General features: G+C 45.2%; 2 long non-coding RNA genes across 4 annotated transcripts; one reads left to right on the forward strand and one right to left on the reverse strand.

Annotated features, from left to right (window-relative positions):
• Nucleotides 1-14,664: 14,664 nt before the first annotated feature.
• LOC107279311 (uncharacterized) lies at nucleotides 14,665-23,186 on the forward strand. 3 transcript variants are annotated; one of them, XR_001541208.3, is made up of 3 exons: nucleotides 14,665-15,092; nucleotides 15,167-15,281; nucleotides 23,005-23,186. It is a non-coding gene; the product is annotated as an uncharacterized lncRNA (long non-coding RNA). The 3 variants fall into 3 exon arrangements; XR_010737300.1 differs by lacking the exon at nucleotides 23,005-23,186 and adding an exon at nucleotides 20,758-21,263; XR_010737299.1 differs by lacking the exon at nucleotides 23,005-23,186 and adding an exon at nucleotides 16,545-17,940.
• Nucleotides 19,724-21,407, reverse strand: LOC107279310 (uncharacterized). The gene is made up of 3 exons (XR_001541205.3): nucleotides 21,257-21,407; nucleotides 21,068-21,179; nucleotides 19,724-19,784 (listed from the first exon to the last, which is right to left on the reverse strand). It is a non-coding gene; the product is annotated as an uncharacterized lncRNA (long non-coding RNA).
• Nucleotides 23,187-23,196: the final 10 nt, after the last annotated feature.

The following is a 23,196-nucleotide window of genomic DNA, read 5'->3' on the forward strand; positions in this document are numbered from 1 at the left end:
AAGAGTTGTTCGGAGGGCCGCTCCACTATTTGAAAGGGCATTTGTTGTGGCCACATAAAGATGATGGGCATGATAAGAAGGCCACGACGGCAGCGGCATCATCCCCTTCTCAAGACCACCACGATGCTGACAAAAAGAAGCCAGTAGCAGCTGCTGATCCGTCAGAGAGGGCCAAAGAGGAGAAGAAGCACCAGATCATCAGTTGGGTACATGGAGCACTTACGAGCGACGGCATCAACATATTTCACACGAAAGATACCCACGGCCCAAGGCTCCTCGCCATTGTTACATCACCGGTTCGTCGCGAGGCCCACGACCTCGAAGACGAAGAACCACATGGGCTCAGGCCTGCAACAGAGATCGCACGTAGGGTGTTCAATAATTATTATTCCCGCCAAGGCGGCCGCTTCGACTTTGCCGTGTGGGTCAACGCCGAGGAACACTCACATAGCACCGCCAGGCTTCGGAGCATACTCCAGCAGGTGGAGAAGCAGGCGCAGGTGCAGCCTCAGGAGCAGCGGCAGCATCCATCATCTTCTTCTCGCGATAAAAAAGACGGTGGTGACGAGACGACAAGATTGCAACAGGAGATCCTAAAGCACCTGACAGGGAAGAAGTTCTTGATTTTTCTTGCTGACCACCAGGACGAAACACCATGGACACAGATACTACCTGCTCTGCCGACTGATAGCACCAATGAAAGTGCAGTCATATTGAGTCCTCTGGTGCAGCAAGCATACCAGTACGTTGGGTGGTACGTGCTCAGCCTTTTCTTCTTGCTAAAGCACTCCCGCTATAGAGTCTACTTCTACTCTCATCTTGTTGCAACACGGAACAAGGCCAAAGAGTTGCTGCGGGTTGGCGCCGATCAACACAAAGGAGAAGATTTGCATGACCTCGTCAATCATATATTGGAACGTTGTCGCTGGGATTCATTTTCCAGCAAGATGTTTCTTCATGCTCTTTATGCTAATCATCAAAGGAGCAAGCCAGAGCTGGAGAACTTGTTGCTTTCTCTGAATGAATTCAGCACGGTGAGCAATGCCAGAAACATGATCAAATTTTGCTACGATGACCTGCACAGTTACAAGGTTTGCTTCCAGTACCTGTCCATTTTCCCCTTGGGATTCAAGATCAGGAGGACAAGCTTGGTCAGGCGATGGGCTGCAGAAGGCCTTATCGTGGGAAGAGACGGGCTAGCTGCAACGGATGAAGCTGAGCGCTGCTTCGATGCCATGATTGATCGAGGCCTTCTCCTTCCTGCCGACAACACCGACAACCCTTCAGGCAAAGTGAAGATGTGCACGGTCGATCCACATGTTTTCTCCTTCATTGCCAGGTTGCACAAAGACGATGGCCGTGCTCCAGCTGCTGATAGCATCGACCTGCCGCCCGCCCTGGCTCATCGCATCTCCATTGCCAGAAGAATTCAACTCTCCAACAAGACACGACAACGAGTCAGCGAGGGTTTGAAGAAGCAGATGGACGGCGGTGGCGAGCCACAAGACTCTGTCGCACAAGGCATGGTCTGTGGAATTCAACTTTCCAACAAGACACGACGACGACAAGCCAGTGAGGGGTTGAAGAAGAAGATGGACAGCAATGGGGAGCCACTAGTCCCAGAGCCAAGATCGCAAGACTCTGCAGTGGAAGACGTGGTAAAGCTTCTTGACTTGTTTCCTACAACTGAATCAGGATGGATCAAAGTGCTAGACCTTGAAGGCTGCCGTGGACTGAAGAAGAAGCACCTCAAGAACATCTGCAACAGGGTATTCCAGCTCAAGTATCTGAGCTTAAGGAACACAGACATTGCTGAGCTGCCCAAGGAAATTAACAAGCTCCAAGACCTGGAGACATTTGACATGAGGGGAACCAACATAGAATCCTTCCCTGCAAAATCCATTGTTCTCCCAAAGCTGGCGCGACTGCTTTCTGGTGTTGCTCACACCGACGCTCCAACTCCAAGTAAGGATGATAATCTTACAAGTAGAGGATCTTCTCATGAATCATTTACTGCAATCCATATTCCCCGTGGAATCAAGAACATGACAAGCATGCAGATACTATCCCATGTCCAAGTTTCTGACCATCACGACGAGGCTGCAGCACTGGAAGATTTAGCCCGGCTGCAGCTGCTATGGAAGCTTGGTGTTGTTATCCATGCCAAGCAAGCTTACCTTGTGCTCAAAGTGGTTGGGATGCTAAATGAATGCCTGAGGTCTTTGTCAATCCGTCTCCAAGATGGTGGAGAGGATCCTGATCTGAACAACACACCACCAATATTCTCACCTCCAAGATCTCTTGCAAGCCTTAGCATCAGTGGCAGGATAGGTGGCCTGCCTACTTGGATCCAAAATCTGGAACAACTCTCTGACATAACTCTGTGCGACACCTCCTTGAAAGACTCTGATATAAAGATCTTGTGTGCTAGTATCAACCTGCGCTTCATCAGGCTCTTGCGTGAGTCGTACAACCAGAACAAGCTCAGTTTTGAAAAGGGATTCAGAAACCTTGAGATTCTCATCATTGAGGGATCAGGCACCATCTCTGATGTCCATTTTGATCCGAGAGTGGCACCTAAGCTTGAGAAGATTGTCTGGAGCTCCACCTGCAAGATGGAAAATCTTGGGATCGACAACCTTCAAGGACTGAAAGAGATTGTGCTCAAAGGCGACTGTGACCTGAATCGCATCAGGCTATCCGTCAAAGCGAATCCATGCCATCCTAACCTTACACACACTCCAACTCTCAACTCTCCAACAATCCAACCCGGTGAGGACACTGCAGCTGCAACCAGCACTTCGGCAACAAACAAGTAGATGTTTTTGCGTGCGCTTCTCTTAATTCCTGGCTTTCGCATTTGTGTGGTTATTTGTTCTTTGTTCAGAGTGTGATTACTTGGTGTTTTTTTGTTATTCTGCTGTGTGTGATATGATTTGATTGGCTACTGCAAATGTAATTCAGGTGATGTGATTAATGATACCTGTTAAATAAGTTGTGTGATACTAGGCTGAGTATACATGTTCTATGGTTTTATAGGTAGCTAATCTTTAAAACATTTTTTTCTTCAGACTAAAGATGAGGTGTTACAGCCTGAACCTACTTTGTTTCATATATATATACTGTTAGAGTACAGGATAGTTAGAGTCCCAAGCTTCTTGAGAGCCTAAGTATCCATGGTTACACACATAAGGGTCAGCTTCTTGCATTGTTGGCCGAAGGTCTTAATAAACTTGCCAAGGTTACTTTGAGTAGCACCTCATTGAACCAAGACAATTTGAAGGTTCTCGGTGAGTTGTCTAGCTTATGCTATTTCAGGCTCAGACACAATGGATACACAGGTGAAAAACTCACCTTCAAGAAGGATGAATTCAAAAATCTCAAGTCTTTTCTTGTTGAGGACCCCAGCATGATCAGCATCGAATTTCAGAAGGGAGCAGCTGCAGAGCTCGAGAAGATTGTATTCTCCTCCACCAACATAAAGTCTCTTCATAGGCTTGGAGGCCTTCCAAAATTGAAAGAGCCTGAGTTGAAGAGCAACAGGTTCCTTGTTTCATTCTCTGAAGAGGGAGAAACTCATAAGAAATGTTCTCTAGCAAGCTCACCTTCAAGAAGAATGAATTCCAACAGCTCAAGTACCTCCTTGTTGAGGGACTGTTGACACCAGATTTTGGTAATCTACTTGGAGAAGAAGGAGAAAACCGATGCGGAGTTGATGACAAAATTCGAGTCGGATTGATGCTGTTGACTGCGTATCGGCTGGCGTCGTATCAGCCAGGCTGCGTATCGGCTAGAGACGGTATCGACCGATATGGTTTTGATAGCGATCGGCCGATACAGGCAGAGGGCCGATGAAGGTAAAGTTGGGCTTGATTTGGGCCTAGATCAGGATTCATTGGAGATTGCCGATGAGTTCTCGGAGCTAATTCCGCCACATTATATAATGCAGTAGAATTGGGGGCATGTGTTGACACCAGATTTTGGTAATCTACTCGAAGAAGAAGAAGAAACTGACGCGGAGTTGATGACAAGATTTGAGTCGGATTGATGCTGTTGACTGTGTATCGGCTGGCGTCGTGTCGGCCAGGCTGCGTGTAACACCCCAGCCCAAGGCATAATAGGATTGATAGGATACTCATGCTAACAAGTTGCAACTTCTTTTTCGGAAGCTCATCTCCAAAGAACACTAAAGTTAAGCGTGCTTGACCTAGAGAAATCTAGGGATGGGTGACCGACTGGGAAGTCTTTCCCGGGTGCGCACGAGTGAGGACAAAGTGCGCAGAAAAGACTGGTGTTGGTTTGTGAGGGCAGTCTATGTCCTATTTAAGCCGCTAGATGTAAGCGGGCCCGGCCTCGTGGAGGCGGGACGTTACACTGCGTATCGGTTGGAGACTGTATCGGCCGATACGGGCAAAGGGCTGATAAAGGTAAAGTTGGGCTCGGTTTGGGCCTAGATCAGGATTCATTAGAGATTGCCGTATAGGGATTGTAACGCCCGTTTTGTCGTGGCGTTAACGGGAAAACCTATTTCTTAAAAACTCTACTTGTAAAAGTTTTGCTCTTCAGTCGTGTCTTGTCGTGTGCCTTGGTCTCGTATTTCCCTTCCCGTCTCAATCCCGGAGAAAACCGCGAAATCGGAATTCAAATCCGAACACTAATCCTTCCAATCCAATTCTCAGAGGAAGTCTGCTTTACCTCCTTCCTTCTCGGGCCGTTTCCCTCTCGGCCAGCTTTCCTTCCCCTTTTTTTTATCCCGGGCCGCTCCCGGCCCAGTCCCCTCTCCCCTCTCCTTCGGCCTGCTCTCCCTTCTTCTCCTCCCTCTCGGGCCGCCGCACGGCCCAGCCGCTCGTGCGGCCTCCTTCCTCCCGCTAGGCCGCGCCGCTCGGCCCGGTCCGCGTGGCCCGAGCGTGAGGCGCGTCGCGCACGTGCGCCGCACGCCCGCGCGAGAGAGCGGACGCTCTCTCTCTCCTCCCCGCGCCGTTTCTCCCTCTTTCTCTCTCCCTCTCCGTTTCGTCGCCGGCGACCGCCTCCACCCGGCCCCGCCGTCCTGCGCGCGTGCCGCCAAGGGAGCACGTGCCCTCTCTTTTCTCCCCCGCGCGCCCCTGCCCGAAGCGGCAAGGAGGCCACCCTCCTTTCCTCCCCCTTTTTCGCCCCTTTCCCCGACCGGCCGACGTCACCGTGCTGCCGCCGTCTTGGCCGCTAGCGCGCCGGTCCCCTCTCCGCACGAACCGCCTCTTGGCCGCACCGACCTCCGCCCCCAAACCGACTTGCTCTCGCCGTCCCCTTTAAATCCCTCCGCCCGGCTGCCATTGCCGCCTTCCCCACCGAGCTCCTCTCCCCTCCAACCCGCCGCGCCGCGCCGCCCTTGCTGTCCGCCGCTGCAGCCAAGGATGCGGGAAGAGGTGTTGATGCAAGAAACACACACTGGCCTGGGAGATCTGCTTAGCTCCAGTGCAGGTCCAAATCTTGGTGAGATGCGGGTGTGCCAGTCAGTTTGGTCCTGCAACTGACAAGATATACAAACGACAGATCAAAGAACCGATCGGCCAACATAGCCGATGTAGTAATTCCAGCCGATCCTGATAACAGCCGATAGCGATAGGGTTTTGAGCCATCGGCTATGTGTTCAATGTAGATTCTGACACTTGACAAAGAGACAATCGGCTGATGATAATATGCATTAGATCGGCAATGACTTGATAAAGTGAAACGAAAGTTAGACATACTTGATCGGCTGTAGATATCAATGATACATAATCTAAATCTCAAAATATATTTAAACCAAGTGATTGGGATAGATCGAACAGGGCACCGAGACAGTATAAATCACTTATGTCTAAAAACATCTCAAGAGAGAGATTATATATATTCATAGCATAGCCGATGAAGTGAATCTAACATAGATCCAATGCCATAAAATCCACAAGATTAGATTAAACAGTGAAACCTTTATTGTCATCGGCTAAATTCAACTTATATGCAATCCTTATAAGCCGATGCAACGTCCAGATAACTCATCGGCTGAAACCCCGATGAAACCCTTATCGGCAATCAAAAAGCAGGCTAGAGATTCATGATTCTAAGCACGACTTAGTAGGTCAAACTCAACTGATGCAGCACTAAGTATGTAAAGAAACACGGTATCTAGATGATCAAGCCCTTGACTGATTTTCAGGGTGGTAGATGCCTAAGCTAATCTAATCTAGCAAGACGATTTAGTCGATACCGGCAGAAACCCTAAAACGAGAAGCAGCCGACAAAGCTAAATCGAGATGCTAAAACTAGATTAACAGAAGACATATGATAAATAGCCAGGCAAATATATTATCCAAACCAGAGCAATCCAAGAGGTCGAATGTACTGATGCAGCCTTGAACGACGCCGATGTAGATGATACGATTGCCTGAACCGACGGAACATTGGACTTACCCCTTCGCCGGAGATCGACAGCCGATGCAGCCCCGCGTCAGGTGCCAAATTCCACCGGTTGATAAATAAACCGTAACAGAGTAAAAGGTGGCGATGCGCCGAATTGTATTGATCGAGAGTTGATCGATTACAATAACCCCGGGTGTACATATTTATACCCATGGGGAGATACTAGTCCTTGTAGGACAAGAAAGAAACTTTCCTAAAGATAAAAGAAAAAACATAAAGTCCTTAAGGGACACTAAACATACTCTCCTAAAGATAAAAGGAAACTAACAAATATTCTAATTAATAGATACAATTGCCTTCTTCGGACTCAATCCGCACGTGGCAATCCTCATGAAGCACACCAACCGAACCCGACAATGATCCTGCCATCCCCTTATCGGAATCGGCTACATCGGCTATCCTTGTCCGATTCTGTTTCAGCCGACGCACACTGTAGCCGATTTGGCTTGCAGCCGATTCATACTCTGTTTTCTGTAATCGCTTATCTCCTCCAATCGGCTTCGGCTTTAACTCTGAATCCAATGCATGATTTACCAAATTTCGTCGTTAACAAGAAGACCCCGGCCCCGTCTCCTTCCCCTCTCTTCCTCGGCCGGTGCCGTGCCGCACCGCCTCGCGCCGTCGGCCTCTTCCCCGGCGAGCTCCCCTCCTCCGCGGTAACCTCCTTCCCCCTCCCCCGTCTCTCCCTTTCTCCTCGGCTTAGGCACCCGGTATATCCGTAGAACCCGCCTCCCCGCGCCGCCGTGGCCGTCGCCCTCTCCTCCGGCCCCTCCCCGCGCCACCGTTGCCGCCGCCGCCCCGCACCGTCGTCAGCCGCCGTCGCGCCCCGTGGTTCGATCCGAGCCATTGGCTCGCTTCCCCTTCTCCTCCTCTAGCCACCGGTGCTCGCTTTTCCCTCTGTCTCGCCGCCATTCGCCGGAGCAAGCCCCTCACCGTAGCGCCGCCGAGAGCCGTCCACTCCCGGGCGGGCTCATCCCTCTTCCCCCTTTTCTTCTACCCGCCGGCCTCCGTGGCAGCCACGTAGGCGCCACACGAGCGCCGACGGCCTCGCCTCCTCCGTGCGCCCGGTTCACGCGCACCGGGTCGCTGCCGGGCGGGTCCCACCCTAGCACCCGCTCGGTGGACCACGGTCCACCGATCCAGCCGTCCACGTGGGCCGCGGCTTGCATCGGCCCACTCGGCCGCCTTCCTCTGGTCCATCGGCCTCCTCCCCCGATCGGCCTCGGCCTTCGGCCGCTCGGCCCACTCGGCCTCCGTTCCTCCTTGGTCCGGCCTAGTCGGCCCCGAGTCACTCGGGAGGCCGGACCAGGCCGCGCCACTCGGCCATGGGCCGTTTCACTCGGGCGTCGGCCCATCCGTTCGGCCATGCCCGCGCCAAATCCTTTGGGCCGCACCTAGCCACCCAAAATAAAAGTCCAATTCACGTCCCTCCTTTCTTTTTCCTTTTATTTTTCAAGGGAATTAATAATTCCTTTTCCTTTAGACAGAAAATCATTTAATCTTAGGAAATTCATATCTTCTCAACCGTTCGTCCGATTGACTCCGTTCAATTTTCAAAATTCCTCAAAAATCGAGATCTATCCAATGGCATGCTTAGTGGTCTTTAATAGGGCTTCTTTTTATCGTTGTTTTAAGTCGCCTCGTTTCACGTGTAGTTTCGGAGCCAGAAGACCCGCAGTGTGCGGATTTCGAAGAAGAAGCTCAAGATCTCGAGCAAGGCAAGTCACCTTTGATCAATTGAACCTAGAATTTTGGATTTAAGTATTTTGTTTCCGCAAACTATGCATTCCTAGGATTACACTGGACACTTGGCCTCGGTTTGCAATATAGCCGGCAGGCCCCACCCAATTGCTGCATTCACCTTCCTTGATTATTGAACACCCTAATACCCCCTTGTCACCCTCCGGTGAGGTCTCGGTATTCGAACCCCGCGTACGAATACCGAGGCTCCCCTCAAATTTAAAAAGTGAGCAACTGGGTAAAACTGGAGTTTACAAAATGCTTGGAAAAAAACCCGACACTTGGGTCGGTGCCTTGAAAATTTAAGTGAGTTTCCAAAAGTCGCGGTGCGGGAGGCATACTGGAGGTGCGGTCTTCCCGTTCTTGCTCTAAGGACCGATTCCTTGGGAATTATATCCGAGCATATGTCAAGTACGACCACATGGGTGATATAGGACACCCCTGGCTGAGTAACTAGCAAGGCCAGGGAAATCTTGATGCCAAGGGACAAGTGGATTCGCCGGGGTGGTGTCGGGGAGGACCCCTGGGCTTCCTGGCACAGTATGGTCTGGGACCTAACCTGGTGTTGGTCCGTGGGACCCCTCCCGTTGGCATAAGATGACCCTGAGTCGGCTTTCGAAATGCCTTGTCATGAAAGCCTCAAAGTCACCAGACGTGGCTGTTCTGCATGGGCTGGGTGACCCGGGTTAGTAACGTCTTGTGGGTAAAGTGTACCCCCTCTGCAGAGGTTATTAACTGTTCGAACAGCTGTGGCCACGGTCATGGGCGGATGTGAGGTGATTCCTTAGCGTAGTCTTACTAAGTACTTGGTGAACTACTGTTGGTGTGAGATCTCTGATCAATGCTTGGCGTGTGGCTATGGGTACAGCCGGTGCTGGTGAGCGATTGGCAGGGAGCCTCTCGTGTGTGGCTGTTGGTACAGCCGGTCTCGGCGAACGATTGGCAGGGAGCCTCTCGTGCCGACAAGAATCAATCTATGCAAATTCACTGCTCCGACCGGATGAGACGCACTTTCTCGTCCGTGTCGTTGAGAAGCATGCACTTAGTTGTTCCTGAAGGTCTTAAACTAAAATCGAACGCGAAAAATAATTGGCTCTCCTTTGAAGCTTGCATCGAACACTTAATTCCCTTGACTTGCTGAGTACTTCCGTACTCACCCTTGCTCTATATAAATAACTCCCCCAGTTCTCGAAGACGAGGAGGTGGACCCTTGTTAACGACGAAATTTGGTAAATCATGCATTGGATTCAGAGTTAAAGCCGAAGCCGATTGGAGGAGATAAGCGATTACAGAAACAGAGTATTAATCGGCTGCAAGCCAAATCGGCTACGGTGTGCATCGGCTGAAACAGAATCGGACAAGGATAGCCGATGTAGCCGATTCCGATGAGGAGATGGTAGGATCATTGTCGGGTTCGGTTGGTGTGCTTCATGAGGATTGCCACGTGCGGATTGAGTCCGAAGAAGGCAATTGTATCTATTAATTAGAATATTTGTTAGTTTCCTTTTATCTTTAGGAAAGTGTGTTTAGTGTCCCTTAAGGACTTTATGTTTTTCTTTTATCTTTAGGAAAGTTTCTTTCTTGTCCTACAAGGACTAGTATCTCCCCATGGGTATAAATATGTACACCCGGGGTTATTGTAATCAATCAACTCTCGATCAATTCAATTCGGCGCATCGCCACCTTTTACTCTGTTACGGTTTATTTACCAACCGGCGGAATTTGGCACCTGATGTGGGGCTGCATCAGCTGTCGATCTCCGGTGAAGGGGTAAGTCCAATGTTCCGTCGGTTCAGGCAATTGTATCATCTACGTCGGCGTCGTTCAAGGCTGCATCAGTACATTCGACCTCTTGGATTGCTCTGGTTTTGATAATATATTTGCCTGGCTATTTATCATATGTCTTCTGTTAATCTAGTATTAGCATCTCGATTTAGTTTTATCGGCTGCTTCTCGTTTTAGGGTTTCTGCCGGTATCGGCTAAATCGTCTTGCTAGATTAGATTAGCTTAGGCATCTACCACCCTGAAAATCAATCAAGGGCTTGATCATCTAGATACTGTGTTTCTTTACATACTTAGTGCTGCATCAGTTGAGTTTGACCTACTAAGTCGTGCTTAGAATCATGAGTCTCTAGCCTGCTTTTTGATTGCCGATAAGGGTTTCATCGGGGTTTCAGCCGGTGAGTTATCTGGACGTTGCATCGGCTTATAAGGATTGCATATAAGTTGAATTTAGCCGATAACAACAAAGGTTTCACTGTTTAATCTAATCTTGTGGATTTTATGGCATTGGATCTATGTTAGATTCACTTAATCGGCTATGCTATGAATATATATAATCTTTCTCTTGAGATGTTTTTAGACATAAGTGATTTATACTGTCTCGGCGCCCTGTCCGATCTATCCCAATCACTTGGTTTAAATATATTTTGAGATTTAGATTATGTATCATTGATATCTACAGCCGATCGAGTATGTCTAACTTTCGTTTCACTTTATCAAGTCATTGCCGATCTAATGCATATTATCATCAGCCGATTGTCTCTTTGTCATTATTTACATCAAGTGTCAGTATCTACATTGAACATATAGCCGATAGCTCAAAACCCTATCGCTATCGGCTGTTATTAGGATCGGCTGGAATTACTACATCGGCTATGTTGGCCGATCGGTTCTTTGATCTGCTATTTGTATATCTTGTCAGTTGCAGGATCAAACTGACTGGCACGCCCGCATCTCACCAAGATTTGGACCTGCACTGGAGCTAAGCAGATCTCCCAGGCCAGTGTGTGTTTTTTGCATCAACAACCCTGCTGAAGAAGAGTTCTTCCAGAAGCAAGCAGACTTCGAGCTGTAGTGGGGTTTCGGCCTTTCCCCAAGGCTTTGCTTGTGGCTTAGGGCTAGTCAGCGCTTTCCGCTTCTGCCTTTTTGTAATGCTGTTGTGAACTCGGGGTCTGTCCGCAGTTCCAACCTTGGTTGTAATTCTACTCTTAATAAAGAGACCGCTGTTGTTGTGATATTCTATCTTCCTGTGGTACCAGCACTGTTTCCTGGGACTGGTACAGGCATACAGGTTAATTTGGATCGCCTTACTCTGGCCGTCGGTTGGGCTAGTTTGGGGTGTGACAGGGATAGAGCCCGATTTGAGGCAATTGTATCTATTAATTAGGAAGTTAAAGTCGGTTTAGATTTAATCTATGGTAAGGGTCCGCCATGTGGACTTGTTTGTTTAGTTATAGTTAGAATCGTGTCCTATATGGACAAGGTTGTAATCTTCAGGTATATATATCCCGATAGCTTGTAACAAATAACTCTCGAATCAATCAAACACAAACACAATACTTTTCAATTTACTTTCGGTGCATCGCCACCCTCACAAGAGGTCATCTCCGGCAAGTTCTTACTTCTTCGAGTAGAGGTAGGAGCTTGTCCCCGACGATTCACATCATCAGGGCTAACGTGTCGCTTTAGACACGTTAGCCCTGTCGATGTGATCGTCGTTTATCATGTCTTGACTAATCTATAAGCAGCAGATTGATTTAACGTTGCGGCAAAGAACTCGTTTTAGGGTTCCAAGTTGACAATTGTTAAACCATTGAGCTTCGGTAGATTAGTTAAGGCATCTACCATCCCCAAAAGTGATTGACGACTTGATTCTCTTTGCTTTGGTTTTCTTCTCACACTTTGCGTTGCGATAGACCCTAGTCGTGTTTTGAATCCTAAAGCAAAGCCTGTTCTCAACCATAATTAAGGATAGTGTCGGGTTTCAGTCGGTCTTGTCTAATATATGTAATTGCTACATGTTTTTACATATATTCGCCACTTGTATGGATAGATTGGTTTATTCAAATACACCAAATATGGATCAATCTCAGATTGGTTTATGGTTGACGTATTTGCATCTATCAATCTGTTCATACAAGTCTATGTTAGGGTATTAGCTTACACATTGTTTATTTCATCTTGCACCTTATCGGCCGATGTTATTGAAACAATCAATCATATATAAAGATCCACAGATTAATGACCGATGAGGCATGATATAAGGTTTAAATTACTTTACTCTTATTATAGACAGACAAGCCGATATAGCTTTGCCCTATCGGCTGGGCTCAAACAATACACCATCGGCCGATAGGCCGATAGGCTATCGTTTTACTAACATGGTCTGTATGTTTTTCTTGTTGATTATAGATCAAATCAACTGGCACGCCCTAACCCCTTAGGCAAGCCATTGGATCTGCACTAGCTAAACAGATCTCCTAGGCTGTCGTGGTGATCATGGAACCCGCTTTGGACGTGAGGGCGGGAGTGATTTCGCATCAACAGGGACCCAACATGGAGATAGACATAACCTTTGAAGTTAGAGCAGCTCTAGAGCTTGAGAAGATCACCTTGTCCTTCGACAACATAATGTCTATTTCGGGGGCCAACCACCTTCTAAAGTTTAAGCATCTTGAGTTGAATGGCAACAAGTCGCTGCTTCTTTCATCGCTTGAGAATGCTAAAAACATTTCCAAGGTGACTCTGCATTCTACCTGGCTGGATCGTGCTAACCTACAAATTCTCGCCAAGAAACCAAGAATCCACTGCCTAGTACTCTCACACAACTCTTACGACGAAAGCCAGCTTATCTTCAACAAAAATGAGTTTCTCGAGCTCAACATTCTTATCGTCGAGTGCTGTACTGTCACCGATATCCGCTTCACCGACGGAGCAGCTCCTAAACTCGAGAAGATCGTCTGGTCTTTCACCAAGATGAATTCTCTCTCAGGCATCAAAAACCTACCGATGCTAAAGGAGCTCGAGTTCAATGGTGACCACGTCCCTGATCAGGTGAGGGATGAAATAAAAGCACATAGAAAGCAACCTATTCTTACTCTCAAGCAGCCGCAGCATCAAGACCAAGAAAATGGAACGGCACAAGAAGATGATGATGACGATGCAAGGTTTCCAGCATGCTCCTGGTTGTTGAAGAAAAAGTACTGGCCTGCCGCAAGACAAAACAAAGATTTCCTTGCACGCATCCTACATCCTTCCATCTATTCATAATCACCTACTCCCAGGATGAATTTCATGCTATCTTGTGTGTGCTAGCTCGCTCCATCGCACGACATGAACCGACCGGTGCGTACATATGTGTGGTCTGTCCCTGTGATTCTGTAAATTGTACGTAAATAGGTGTGTATTCATGCTTGCTGCCTGTGTGTGCGTGTCTGTGTATACATTAAATAATTCCTAGTGCTATCAGCTGCTTGCTGTGTACATGAGCTGTGCCATCTGATCAATGCACACAAGCTAGCTAGCTAGATAACGTGAGCATTGCTGACTGATGCAGCTAGCTGTGCTCGTGTGTCGAGTTGGATTTGTGTGGGTTTCAACTGAAACCATGTGCAAGCATGTCTGCACATCTTATATTAATGTAACATAGTAAAAATGTCGAATTTTTACTATGTTAAAATAATAAAAATAAGTTTTTGAGTTGATGACCAAAAATTCTCCCATTTCATATAACCTAAGTGAGGTTTGATCTAGCTAGTGACCATCCTAAGTGCACCCATGTTCATGTATCTTGTGAATTGAGCATGGTGAACTAAAAGTAAAGCCTTACTCCTTCATCTCTGGTCAATTACAATTCAACATATAATTTATAATCATTTAAAATGTATTCTTTTAATAGGAACATCTATTGGTTGATAAGCTCACTGAATATTTAAAAATAAATGGTGCAATATAAAATCATGAGGAAATTCATGTAGGTCCTAATCAATATATATATCTCACTAGAATTTTGGTATAATTTAATAAGTATATTTGATGCATCAATTAATTGGGTCAAAACAGTCAACTATTGATTTACTCAAAACCCTAATCGGCAAAAACAATACAACTTCCAGATGTGTATTTTCTCACATAAAAATATATAGGGGAAATAATTTATTCAAATACTACTCTGTTTATCATGAATTAATATAATTGTTCCAGAATTTATTTCATAGGTTTTGACCTTCTAAAAATTCAAATCAATCTCGTCTGAACTAGATTTCTCTTTTTCCCTGAGATTAAAATATAAATTATTTTTGAGTGAAACCAAAGAAAATGGAATATAGGTATTTTTATCTACCTCCATAAAAATCTACATTAGTTTATCATGCACAGAAAATAAGTTATGGAATTGTAAAGAAGAGAGGAAGAAAATAATAGAGAAAATATTAAAAACTATCCTAACACTGTGTTCACCCAGTTTCCTACCCATCCCTCTCACTCTATCTCTGTTGCATCGCCCTGGGACCCACATGGCAGCCTCATCAGCTTGCCCTAACCTTGGTCCACCTCGGTGCAGACACACTCCACCACCTAAGCTATCAGAGAGAGAGAGACAGAGAGAACGGGACGACGTCGCCGGCGTGCTCGACGCGTGTCCGACGTCGTGGCAGCCGCCGAGCTCGCCCATATCCACTCCAATGCGCCGCATTGTCTCCATTTCCTCTCCTGCGTCGATCCAGCCGACGGAGAGAGCCCCCTTTTGCTTCCACTCGCTATTCTTTCTCTGCCGGCCGTGGAGACGACGACCGCCGCCGCCGCCATCGAGCCACGGTCGTCACTCTTCCTCTTGCGTTCTGTGGCCTCCCCATGACGCCGAGCTTTCCCTTCTAACCCCACCGCATAACGTACAACCGTGACGCCGGAACACCGCCGCGCCCACAGAAGCACCAGAGCGCCGCCGCTCGGACATCATCGCTGTCCGGTCAACTCCGACCAAATCAGACCGAACCACCGCGCCACTGACTTCGTCTCAATCCCAGGAAGCTGCCGCCCGAAGGAATCGGACTACGACGCTGTGAACTCGGAGATCGGCCGTTTCTCCCCCAACTCCGGCCACCGGGCTCCATCCTCCAATTCTCCCTCTCCGGTGAGCCCTTGTTCGATTCCTTGTGCGTGAACCATCCCAAGAACCCAAGTGACCTCACGGATATCTTCTTCTAGCTTCTCATCGACCCGAGTGGGCTGTCGCCGTGAAGCCACCATTTTCTGCCGCCGCCGGGGAGTCTTCTCCATCGCCATCGCTGTCCGGGATCCGCCAACCGTCGCGCACCCCTTGGTGAGTCTCCAGGAACTCAGTAGATGCTTATGCATGCATTCAACCACACGGATTCGAGCCGTAACTCGAAATACACTTGCAACCCGAGAACCTCCGCCGCCTGCGCCGTCGCCACCGTCGATTCCGACCACCGCAGCCTGCGAGAAGACTACCGATCGCTTCGCCGTGGAACCCTCTACATTTCCTCTTTTAGTCGCCCACCGAGATCGGCCGCCATTTGCCTATGCCGCCGGCGAGAAGCTCGCCGAGGCGCCACTGCCCTGCCTCCTCAGCGCCAAGCCACTGACGAATGGACCCCACCTAATTAGCGCCCGAGGACTTGGCTTAGCTATAGTTTAAAACTTGCAAGGTTCAATCTGTAAAACTCTTTTGTATGGCATGTGGACTCAGGACCCATTTGTAAATAGAGAAAACCCCGAGGACTCTTAATGGAAATCGCTTTAGCACGTGCTTTAGGGCTGCGGGTTGATTCCTGTAAACTCCAGGGACTTTTCTGCATAATACCAGTCACTGACCAGTGGACCCAAGGGTTTATAATTTGAGCAAAAATAAAGGAAATGGATAAAGTAATATCTTTTCAACTGAAAATTACTTCAAACTTGTAAAATCCATATAAAATCAAATATAGCTCATTTTGAGGTGAAACCAATTTCTATAGGTTCATAAAATTGTGATCTTTAATATTGTAGAATAAAATCCTACACCCACAGTATGATATTTATTTCTAAAATTCCAAAGAAGAAATAGTTACATAGAACTTGTACAATTTGTAGGAAATTCATCTTTACTCCAAATGAAGTGAACCAAATTTCTGTAGATTCACAGAAGTATATACTTTATTTTTAAAAACATAATATTTCATACTTTCTGTACAGGAAACAGTAATAGTAATTTATACCATATAATGACCACCACTTGTACTATTTGATTTCTAAAATTTATAGGAAATTCATATCAGCTCTAAAAATTATGAAACCAATTGTATTCATCTTAGAAAACAATCCTCTTCATCCCGGTAAGGTTAACTTGATGAAAACCATATATTAAAAATGTTTCACATCAATACGTTAATAAATACTACTATATGTCAATGCAAATTTATGAAATTCATAACTCATAATTAAAGAGAGATAAAATAGGAATTCTTTACCTAAATTTATCTTAGGCCAGAACCTATCCACTGTGTACAAATCATGCATTTTAGAGTATTTTGTATTTTACGCATAATTTGGTATTTATGTGCATACCGTGTACTTTGTATAGATATTTCGCATCAATGGTGAAAGAGTGATTTAAGAGATATTTACATTGTTCCAGATCAAGGCAAGTTTATTCCTCCTCTTTCCTTTGATCACCTTGAAACCTATGATTTGGGAGATGAAAAGCATTTGTTTCCGAAACTGCATATGTATTTAAGTTAAAATGATATTTGAAACTTATTAAATGGTAGCTATGACCTTATTGCTGCATAATCTTCCTTGATATGTTGTTACCCTTTCATTTGTAACCATAGTAATAATGGGAGTACATTGGTTGTACTCTAATGGGACTAATTAAGTTTTTATATGCCAATTGCTTAGCCATGCCTAGAACTATGCAAATGAATGATTTTATAACTTGATAAATGGGATTATGATTATCTGGGTTAATGCTGGATTTATGATGGAAATGTTAAGTATTTGTGAACTAAAATGGAGTTAAACTTGTTTTTAGACTTGGGCGGCAAGTGGTGTGCATATGGTGGTAGTTGTGCACCGATAGGGGGAGTGTTCGCCCAGGTTGATTAAGGACCGAACTTGGTGTCGTTCACTATTGTTTACCGTACATCCACATGTGCTATTATGGGGTGGCCTTAGCTAATTAAGTTACTTAAAATCTAGCCTTACATATTGGTAGGCTGGAGTAGAATGAATTAGTCTGAGCGATGATTCACAGGAACTACCCATGTGTGTGTGATGATTATATTGCTAGCCACTATTACTAGCTGGGTGTGTTCTGTGAGGGGACGGATGGTCCGCCTCACAGCATGGGCGTCTAAGTCTATCCAATTCAACGGTATAGTGCCTCGTGGGGGAACGGATGTGTTCGCTGCCACGGCGTTAGGTTTAAAGCGTGGGCCCGCTACCTAGCGATTCTGGGTCATGCCCAGGATGGATTCACACTTGCCATCGCTGATGCAAGGTTAGGCGTTAAGTAATGTAAAGGCTACGTTGTGACCTCTAGACTGCATTCAATGTGTAGAATGTGGTGGTATCGACGGGTACCGAACAAACTAGAGGGATTCACGTCATGTGGGTAAAGCTGTACAAACTCTGCAGAGTTCTCTAAAACTAATCGATTAGCCTTGCTCACGGTCATGAGCGACATAGTGAATTGTCATGGGTATAGACTTATGTTTTATAAATGTGTGTCGAGCACCAAAAATTCATATAGTCCAGTGATATTTGTGGTCACCACATGATCTTGGCTGAGTGGGATCCATACATGCATAAATAGCCACTCATATCTCAATGTGTTCATGACCACAACATAACACCATTCGATATGAACTCTGCGATGCCGAATAATGAGCAAAGGAGATATTGCTGGGACTCAGCGTGCCAGTCAACTTCAGCCTGAGACATACCCGTCAAACCATTCGAAGATGGCGACCAGATGTGTTACACATCTCAGGAGACTTGACTCAAATTGCTGAGCTCTACAACATCTCAATTGCTCAAAATTCTTACTCATGCTTAGCTAGCCCCAAGAAGATGCTAGCTTCGTACTTTCATCTAAGCCATGGTATTAACTCAAATACATGTAAGGTGACTTAGACATAACTAGAGGCAGATAACACAGTTACTTACATATAGCCATTCGACTAATTAGATAAAGTCCTTCGGAAGCATGTCTACCCAAATTCCCCACAAGCAACCGACTAGGGTAAACCCCTTGATAGGACCAATCCTGAGAGAAACAACTATTCCCGCAACACTCAATTACCTGCAAAAAAAATGGATATTCCAGTCTAACAAGTGTTAGTACATTAATCGAGTTAATGTACTGGCAAACGCACAGTCAAACCTACATACATGAAGGCTAGATTCAAAGAGAGGCTTATATGTAGTCGGGGTTTTCAGCATAAAGCTAATTTTAGTTCACAATTCATTTGCAACGCAATTTGAACAAAACATTTCAACAATTATGTAAAGCATAATATTCATGGCATGATACCAACATAAATAGATAGTAGCATTTTATCACAATCCAATCCGAAAATAGGGCAATCACATCACATATATCAATCTCATTATCATTCCAAAACATTTAGTTTCAAAGGCATTTAAGAAAACATAAAAGTATACCCACATCACATCACTATGCCGCTCATGACCGTGAGCACGGCTAATCGATTAGTTTTTATAACTCTGCAGAGCTTGTACAACTTTACCCACATGGTATGAACTCTCTAGTTTATCTTGTGCTGGCCCAGCACTACCACACTCTACATGTTGAATGCGGTCTAGAGGTCATAACGAGGCTTTTACATTAAGTATTGTCTAACCTTGTATGAGCACGATAAGTGTGAATCCACCCTAGGCTTAAGTCCTAGAGTCGTTAGGTAGCGGGCCCACACCTTAAACCTAACGCCGTGACGGCGAACACATCCGTTCCCTCATGAGGCACGTTATCGTTGTATTGGACAGACTTAGACGCCCATGCTGTGAGACAGAACATTACACTCGTTCCCCCACGGTAATCACACCCAGCTAGAATATTCGCTAGCAATAAACACAACACAATCATTAACACATACATGGGTAGTTCCTATAGATAGCCCACAGTACACTCGTGGCCACTACCTCTACTACAACGGCCTCCCGAATGCAAGGTCAGACAAATGCTTAACTTAATAGGCCAAGGTTATCCCCATACATAACACATGTGGATGTACGGTAAACATAAGTGGGTGATATGTAGTTCAGTCCTTAAACAACTCAGGCGGACACTCCCCCTATCGATATGCAACTACCACCATATGCATATCACTTGCCGCCTAAGTCTGAAATTCACATTCCTTTTATTTTAGTTCACAAATAAGCAGAGAACTCCTCTCTGTTCATAATTTCTAAAATGATTCAAATAACATAATAAGTGATCCATAACCATGATTTATTTATTACTAAGCAAAGCTAAGCACTTGCATTTTTACAAAAAGCGTAGGGGTTTCCATTTGAGTACAAATAGGGTACTCTAAACCATTCTAAGGTTACAAACATCATGAATAACAATTGTCAAGGAGGATTATGCAACAAATAGGTCATAACTACCATTTCATCACTTTCAAATAATTTTTCCAAATATAACTATCTAACGCATGCAATTTTGCAATAGAAAACGTTTGCCCAATAAAACATAGGATCAAAGTGTTCAAAGGAGGAGGGCAACACTTGCCTTGATTGATGTCCTTACTGGAGTCAGCGAAAGGTTATATCTTCTCACCAACAACGTAATCGTCTTCTAAAAGAAATATCGATAATCGGGTAAATACCGAAACATACAAATATTCAAAATGTTCTAAAATGCATGAATTCACTAGTGTGGTTAGATGCTGTGGGTTTATAATTTGTGGTGAAGGAAATTCTATTTTATCATATTGCATTTGTGAGTTATAAATTCTTAAAGTCTAAAACTAGAAATAACTTAATTAGGCTCTATTTAGCTCTAAGTGCATTTTGGGTTCAAGATTGGCAAAGCCTTAGGTTTCTGCAGCAGAGAGTAATTTCTCCAAAGCTTAACAAAATTTAGTTCACAATATTTAAAGCTAGCATGAATTTATTATGAATTTAACAATTTAAATGACATATTATAAGTCTTACTTATTATACAACTTTTAAATATGTTTTTGGTACTATATGTACTACATTTAAATTTATGAAAACTAAGTCTATGAGATTTATAACCCAACCCATCTGGAATTATATTATTTGGAGTTAGAATGAATTTTGTATGAATTTTATAAATTAGTGAATGCTATATATTAAGTATTCCATATATTAATTTTTAAAGACATTTCTTCTACTGTAGGCAACATGTTTTATCTTACCAAATTAAAGTTTACAATTTTGTGAATCCATAGAAATTTAGTTCACCTCAAATGGAGTTAAAATGAATTTTATATGCATTTTACAAGTTTCACTCATTTTCCTGTTGAAAAATTATTGTTTTGGATATTTCCTTTAATATTTCCAATTTTTAAAGATAATGGGTCCACTAGTCAGCCTCTGTACTTTTGCAGAAAAGTCCCTGGGTTTCCAAGGATTCAACCCGAAGTCCCCAGCACATGTCTAAATACATTTTCATTAAGAGTTCTCAAATTTCTGATTAATTGCTAGTAGGTCCTTGGTCCCACATGTCATAGGTTATACAATTACACATTAGTACAGAAGGTTTTGTCTTCCTTACAAATTATACCTCGGCTACTTATATGCAGTGGGGCCCGCAGGTCAGTGGCTTAGTGAGAGAGAGACCGGAGGCAGCGGCTGAAGGCGGCGACCGACGAGCTTGTCGTCGACGCCGGCGGCAAACAGCGGGTTTTCGCGAGGTGCGACCCAGAGAGAAGAGGTGGAGGAGGGGCTGGCGATCCCGTCGGTGGTCATGTTGTTGGCTGTGGTGGTCGGAGTCGACGCCGGCGACGTTGTGAGTGGCGGAGTGCTTCGGCATGCTAAGGCATCTCGGTCTCTAGCTCAATTCAGTGGGGTTTCATGCATGCATTCGCACCTACGGAGATCGTGGTTGCTTACTTGAGGTCGCGCTGGGCTCGGCGAGGCTTGGACAGCAGTGGTGACGCGAAGACAACTCCGGCGGCGGCGGAATCGGGCAGGGCGACGGTGACAGCGAAGAGCGGCCAACCTCCTGCCAAAGTGACACATGCGCAAGGTTAGAGATGCCCTAGGGATGCTACCCACGAGAGGAATTGAGCCGGAACTCACCCGAGGACGAGAAATCGACGGCGATGGCCAGCGGCCGGACTTGGAGAAGACGAAAAGGTTCTCTTCAACGGCAGTGACTTAGCTTGAGTTCACTTGGGCGTCTTGCGCCTGGGATCTAGACGACTGCCCTGGCGCAGTGGCTCAGCTAGGGTTTCACCGGGTCGACGGGAACGGCGATGCGAACTGTGGCTGCGCTCTGGACACCGAGGACGCCGATGAGTTTAGCACATGGTGGATAGGGGAAAGCTACCGAGGGTTTAGGCGTGGATAGGGGATCGTGTTCCCACGGTTGGTCCGCGGTGAAGCTCACCAGAGAAAGATGGCGACAGTGGTGGATCCCGACGGCGTCGGAGAAGATGGATTCGCTCCCGGAGCTCCCGAGACGATCTCGCTAGGGTTTTGGGAGGAACGCGGCGAGGATGAAAGGCTTCGTCGGTGGGCAAAGCAACGCTATTTATAGAGGAGATCGGGATTGCGGTGGACGGCGAGGTGGCGCACTGGGGTGCTAGCGCGTGTATGCGACGTGGCAGCCGTTCCTGGCTTGGAGAAGGAGGTGGCAAGCTTGAGTGATTGACAGGTGGGTCCTACCAAGGCTGAGCCCACATGGCAGAGAGAGAAATGGGTAGTTTCTTCGGTGAACTACTGCACAATTGATTTTCAAAGAATTTACAGATATATTTCCTCTCCCTTCTTTTTAATTCTCTGACTCAATTTCTGTGCAAGATAAATTAAGGTGGATTTTACTGGTGATAGATAAAACTACCTAGATTCCATTTTCCTTGGTTGCACGCAAAAATACTCTATATTTTATTCCCAGGAAAATAAAGAAAGTAGGCCTAGCTGAAATTAGATTGAATTTTTAGGAGGTCAAAACCTATTAAATAAATTCTGGAAAAATTATATCAATTCATGACAAATAAGGTAGTATTTGAATAAATTATGTTCCATGTACATTTTCATGTGATAAAATACATTTATGAGGTGTGTGTCTTTTTTGCCGATTAGGGTTTAGTATTAACCTATGGGTTGACTGTTTTGACCTAATTATTTGGGGTAACAAATGTACATATTAATTTACACCAAAATTTCAGTGACTTATATATATTAAATAGTACCTCCATGAATTTCCTCATGATTTTATATTGCACCAATTATTTTTAAATATTCAATGAGTTCACCTACCCTTAAGTATTCTTATTTTGAATATATATTTAAATGGTAGAAAAATTATATTTTAGTTTAGAATCAACCAGAAATGTTATGTTTAGGCTTTACTTTCATTTACATTTCTATTTTGGACTCAAAAATAAATTTTTATTATTTATCTGAAGTAAAAATTCGAAATTCGAATTTTTGGTATGTTACAATGTGTTTATGAAAATGGGCTATGGGAATGGTGATGGATATGGAGTGTGGTGAAGTATGATGATGATGGTGATGATGTTGCCCAGTGTGGGCTGATATGATGGTGCTGGTGATGACTTGGGTATCGGAGATGAGAGTATGTATATGAGGTTGAGATGGTGAATATTATGGTTTACTTACGTTACTGTTTTATTAATTGAATTGTGAACTCCTTTACAAATGATTGTGAACTAAAATTTGCTTTATACTAAAATAAGCTACAAATAGCCTTTCTTTGATTTATGTCATGCATGATGTAGTATGTTAGGATTGTCTTGTGCTTGCCGGTACATTAACTTGTTTAATGTACTGACTCTTGTACGACTGGAATATCCATTTTGCAGGTTGATTGCTTAGTCTTCTGAGTGATTTGTGGAAATCGTTGCTTCTTCTAGGATCGGATCCAAAAGGAGTATTCTCCTTGTCGGCCGCTTGTGGATTTGGGTAGCCAAGCTTTCGCGGATCAGTAAATATCTGGCCGTTTGGCCTAACTATTTAGATAAGAATGTAGAGTAAAGTTTACTTATGTTTACTCC

The sequence above is a fragment of the Oryza sativa genome, chromosome 11 (assembly GCF_034140825.1).
Source record: "Oryza sativa Japonica Group chromosome 11, ASM3414082v1".
Classification (NCBI taxonomy): Eukaryota; Viridiplantae; Streptophyta; class Magnoliopsida; order Poales; family Poaceae; genus Oryza; species Oryza sativa.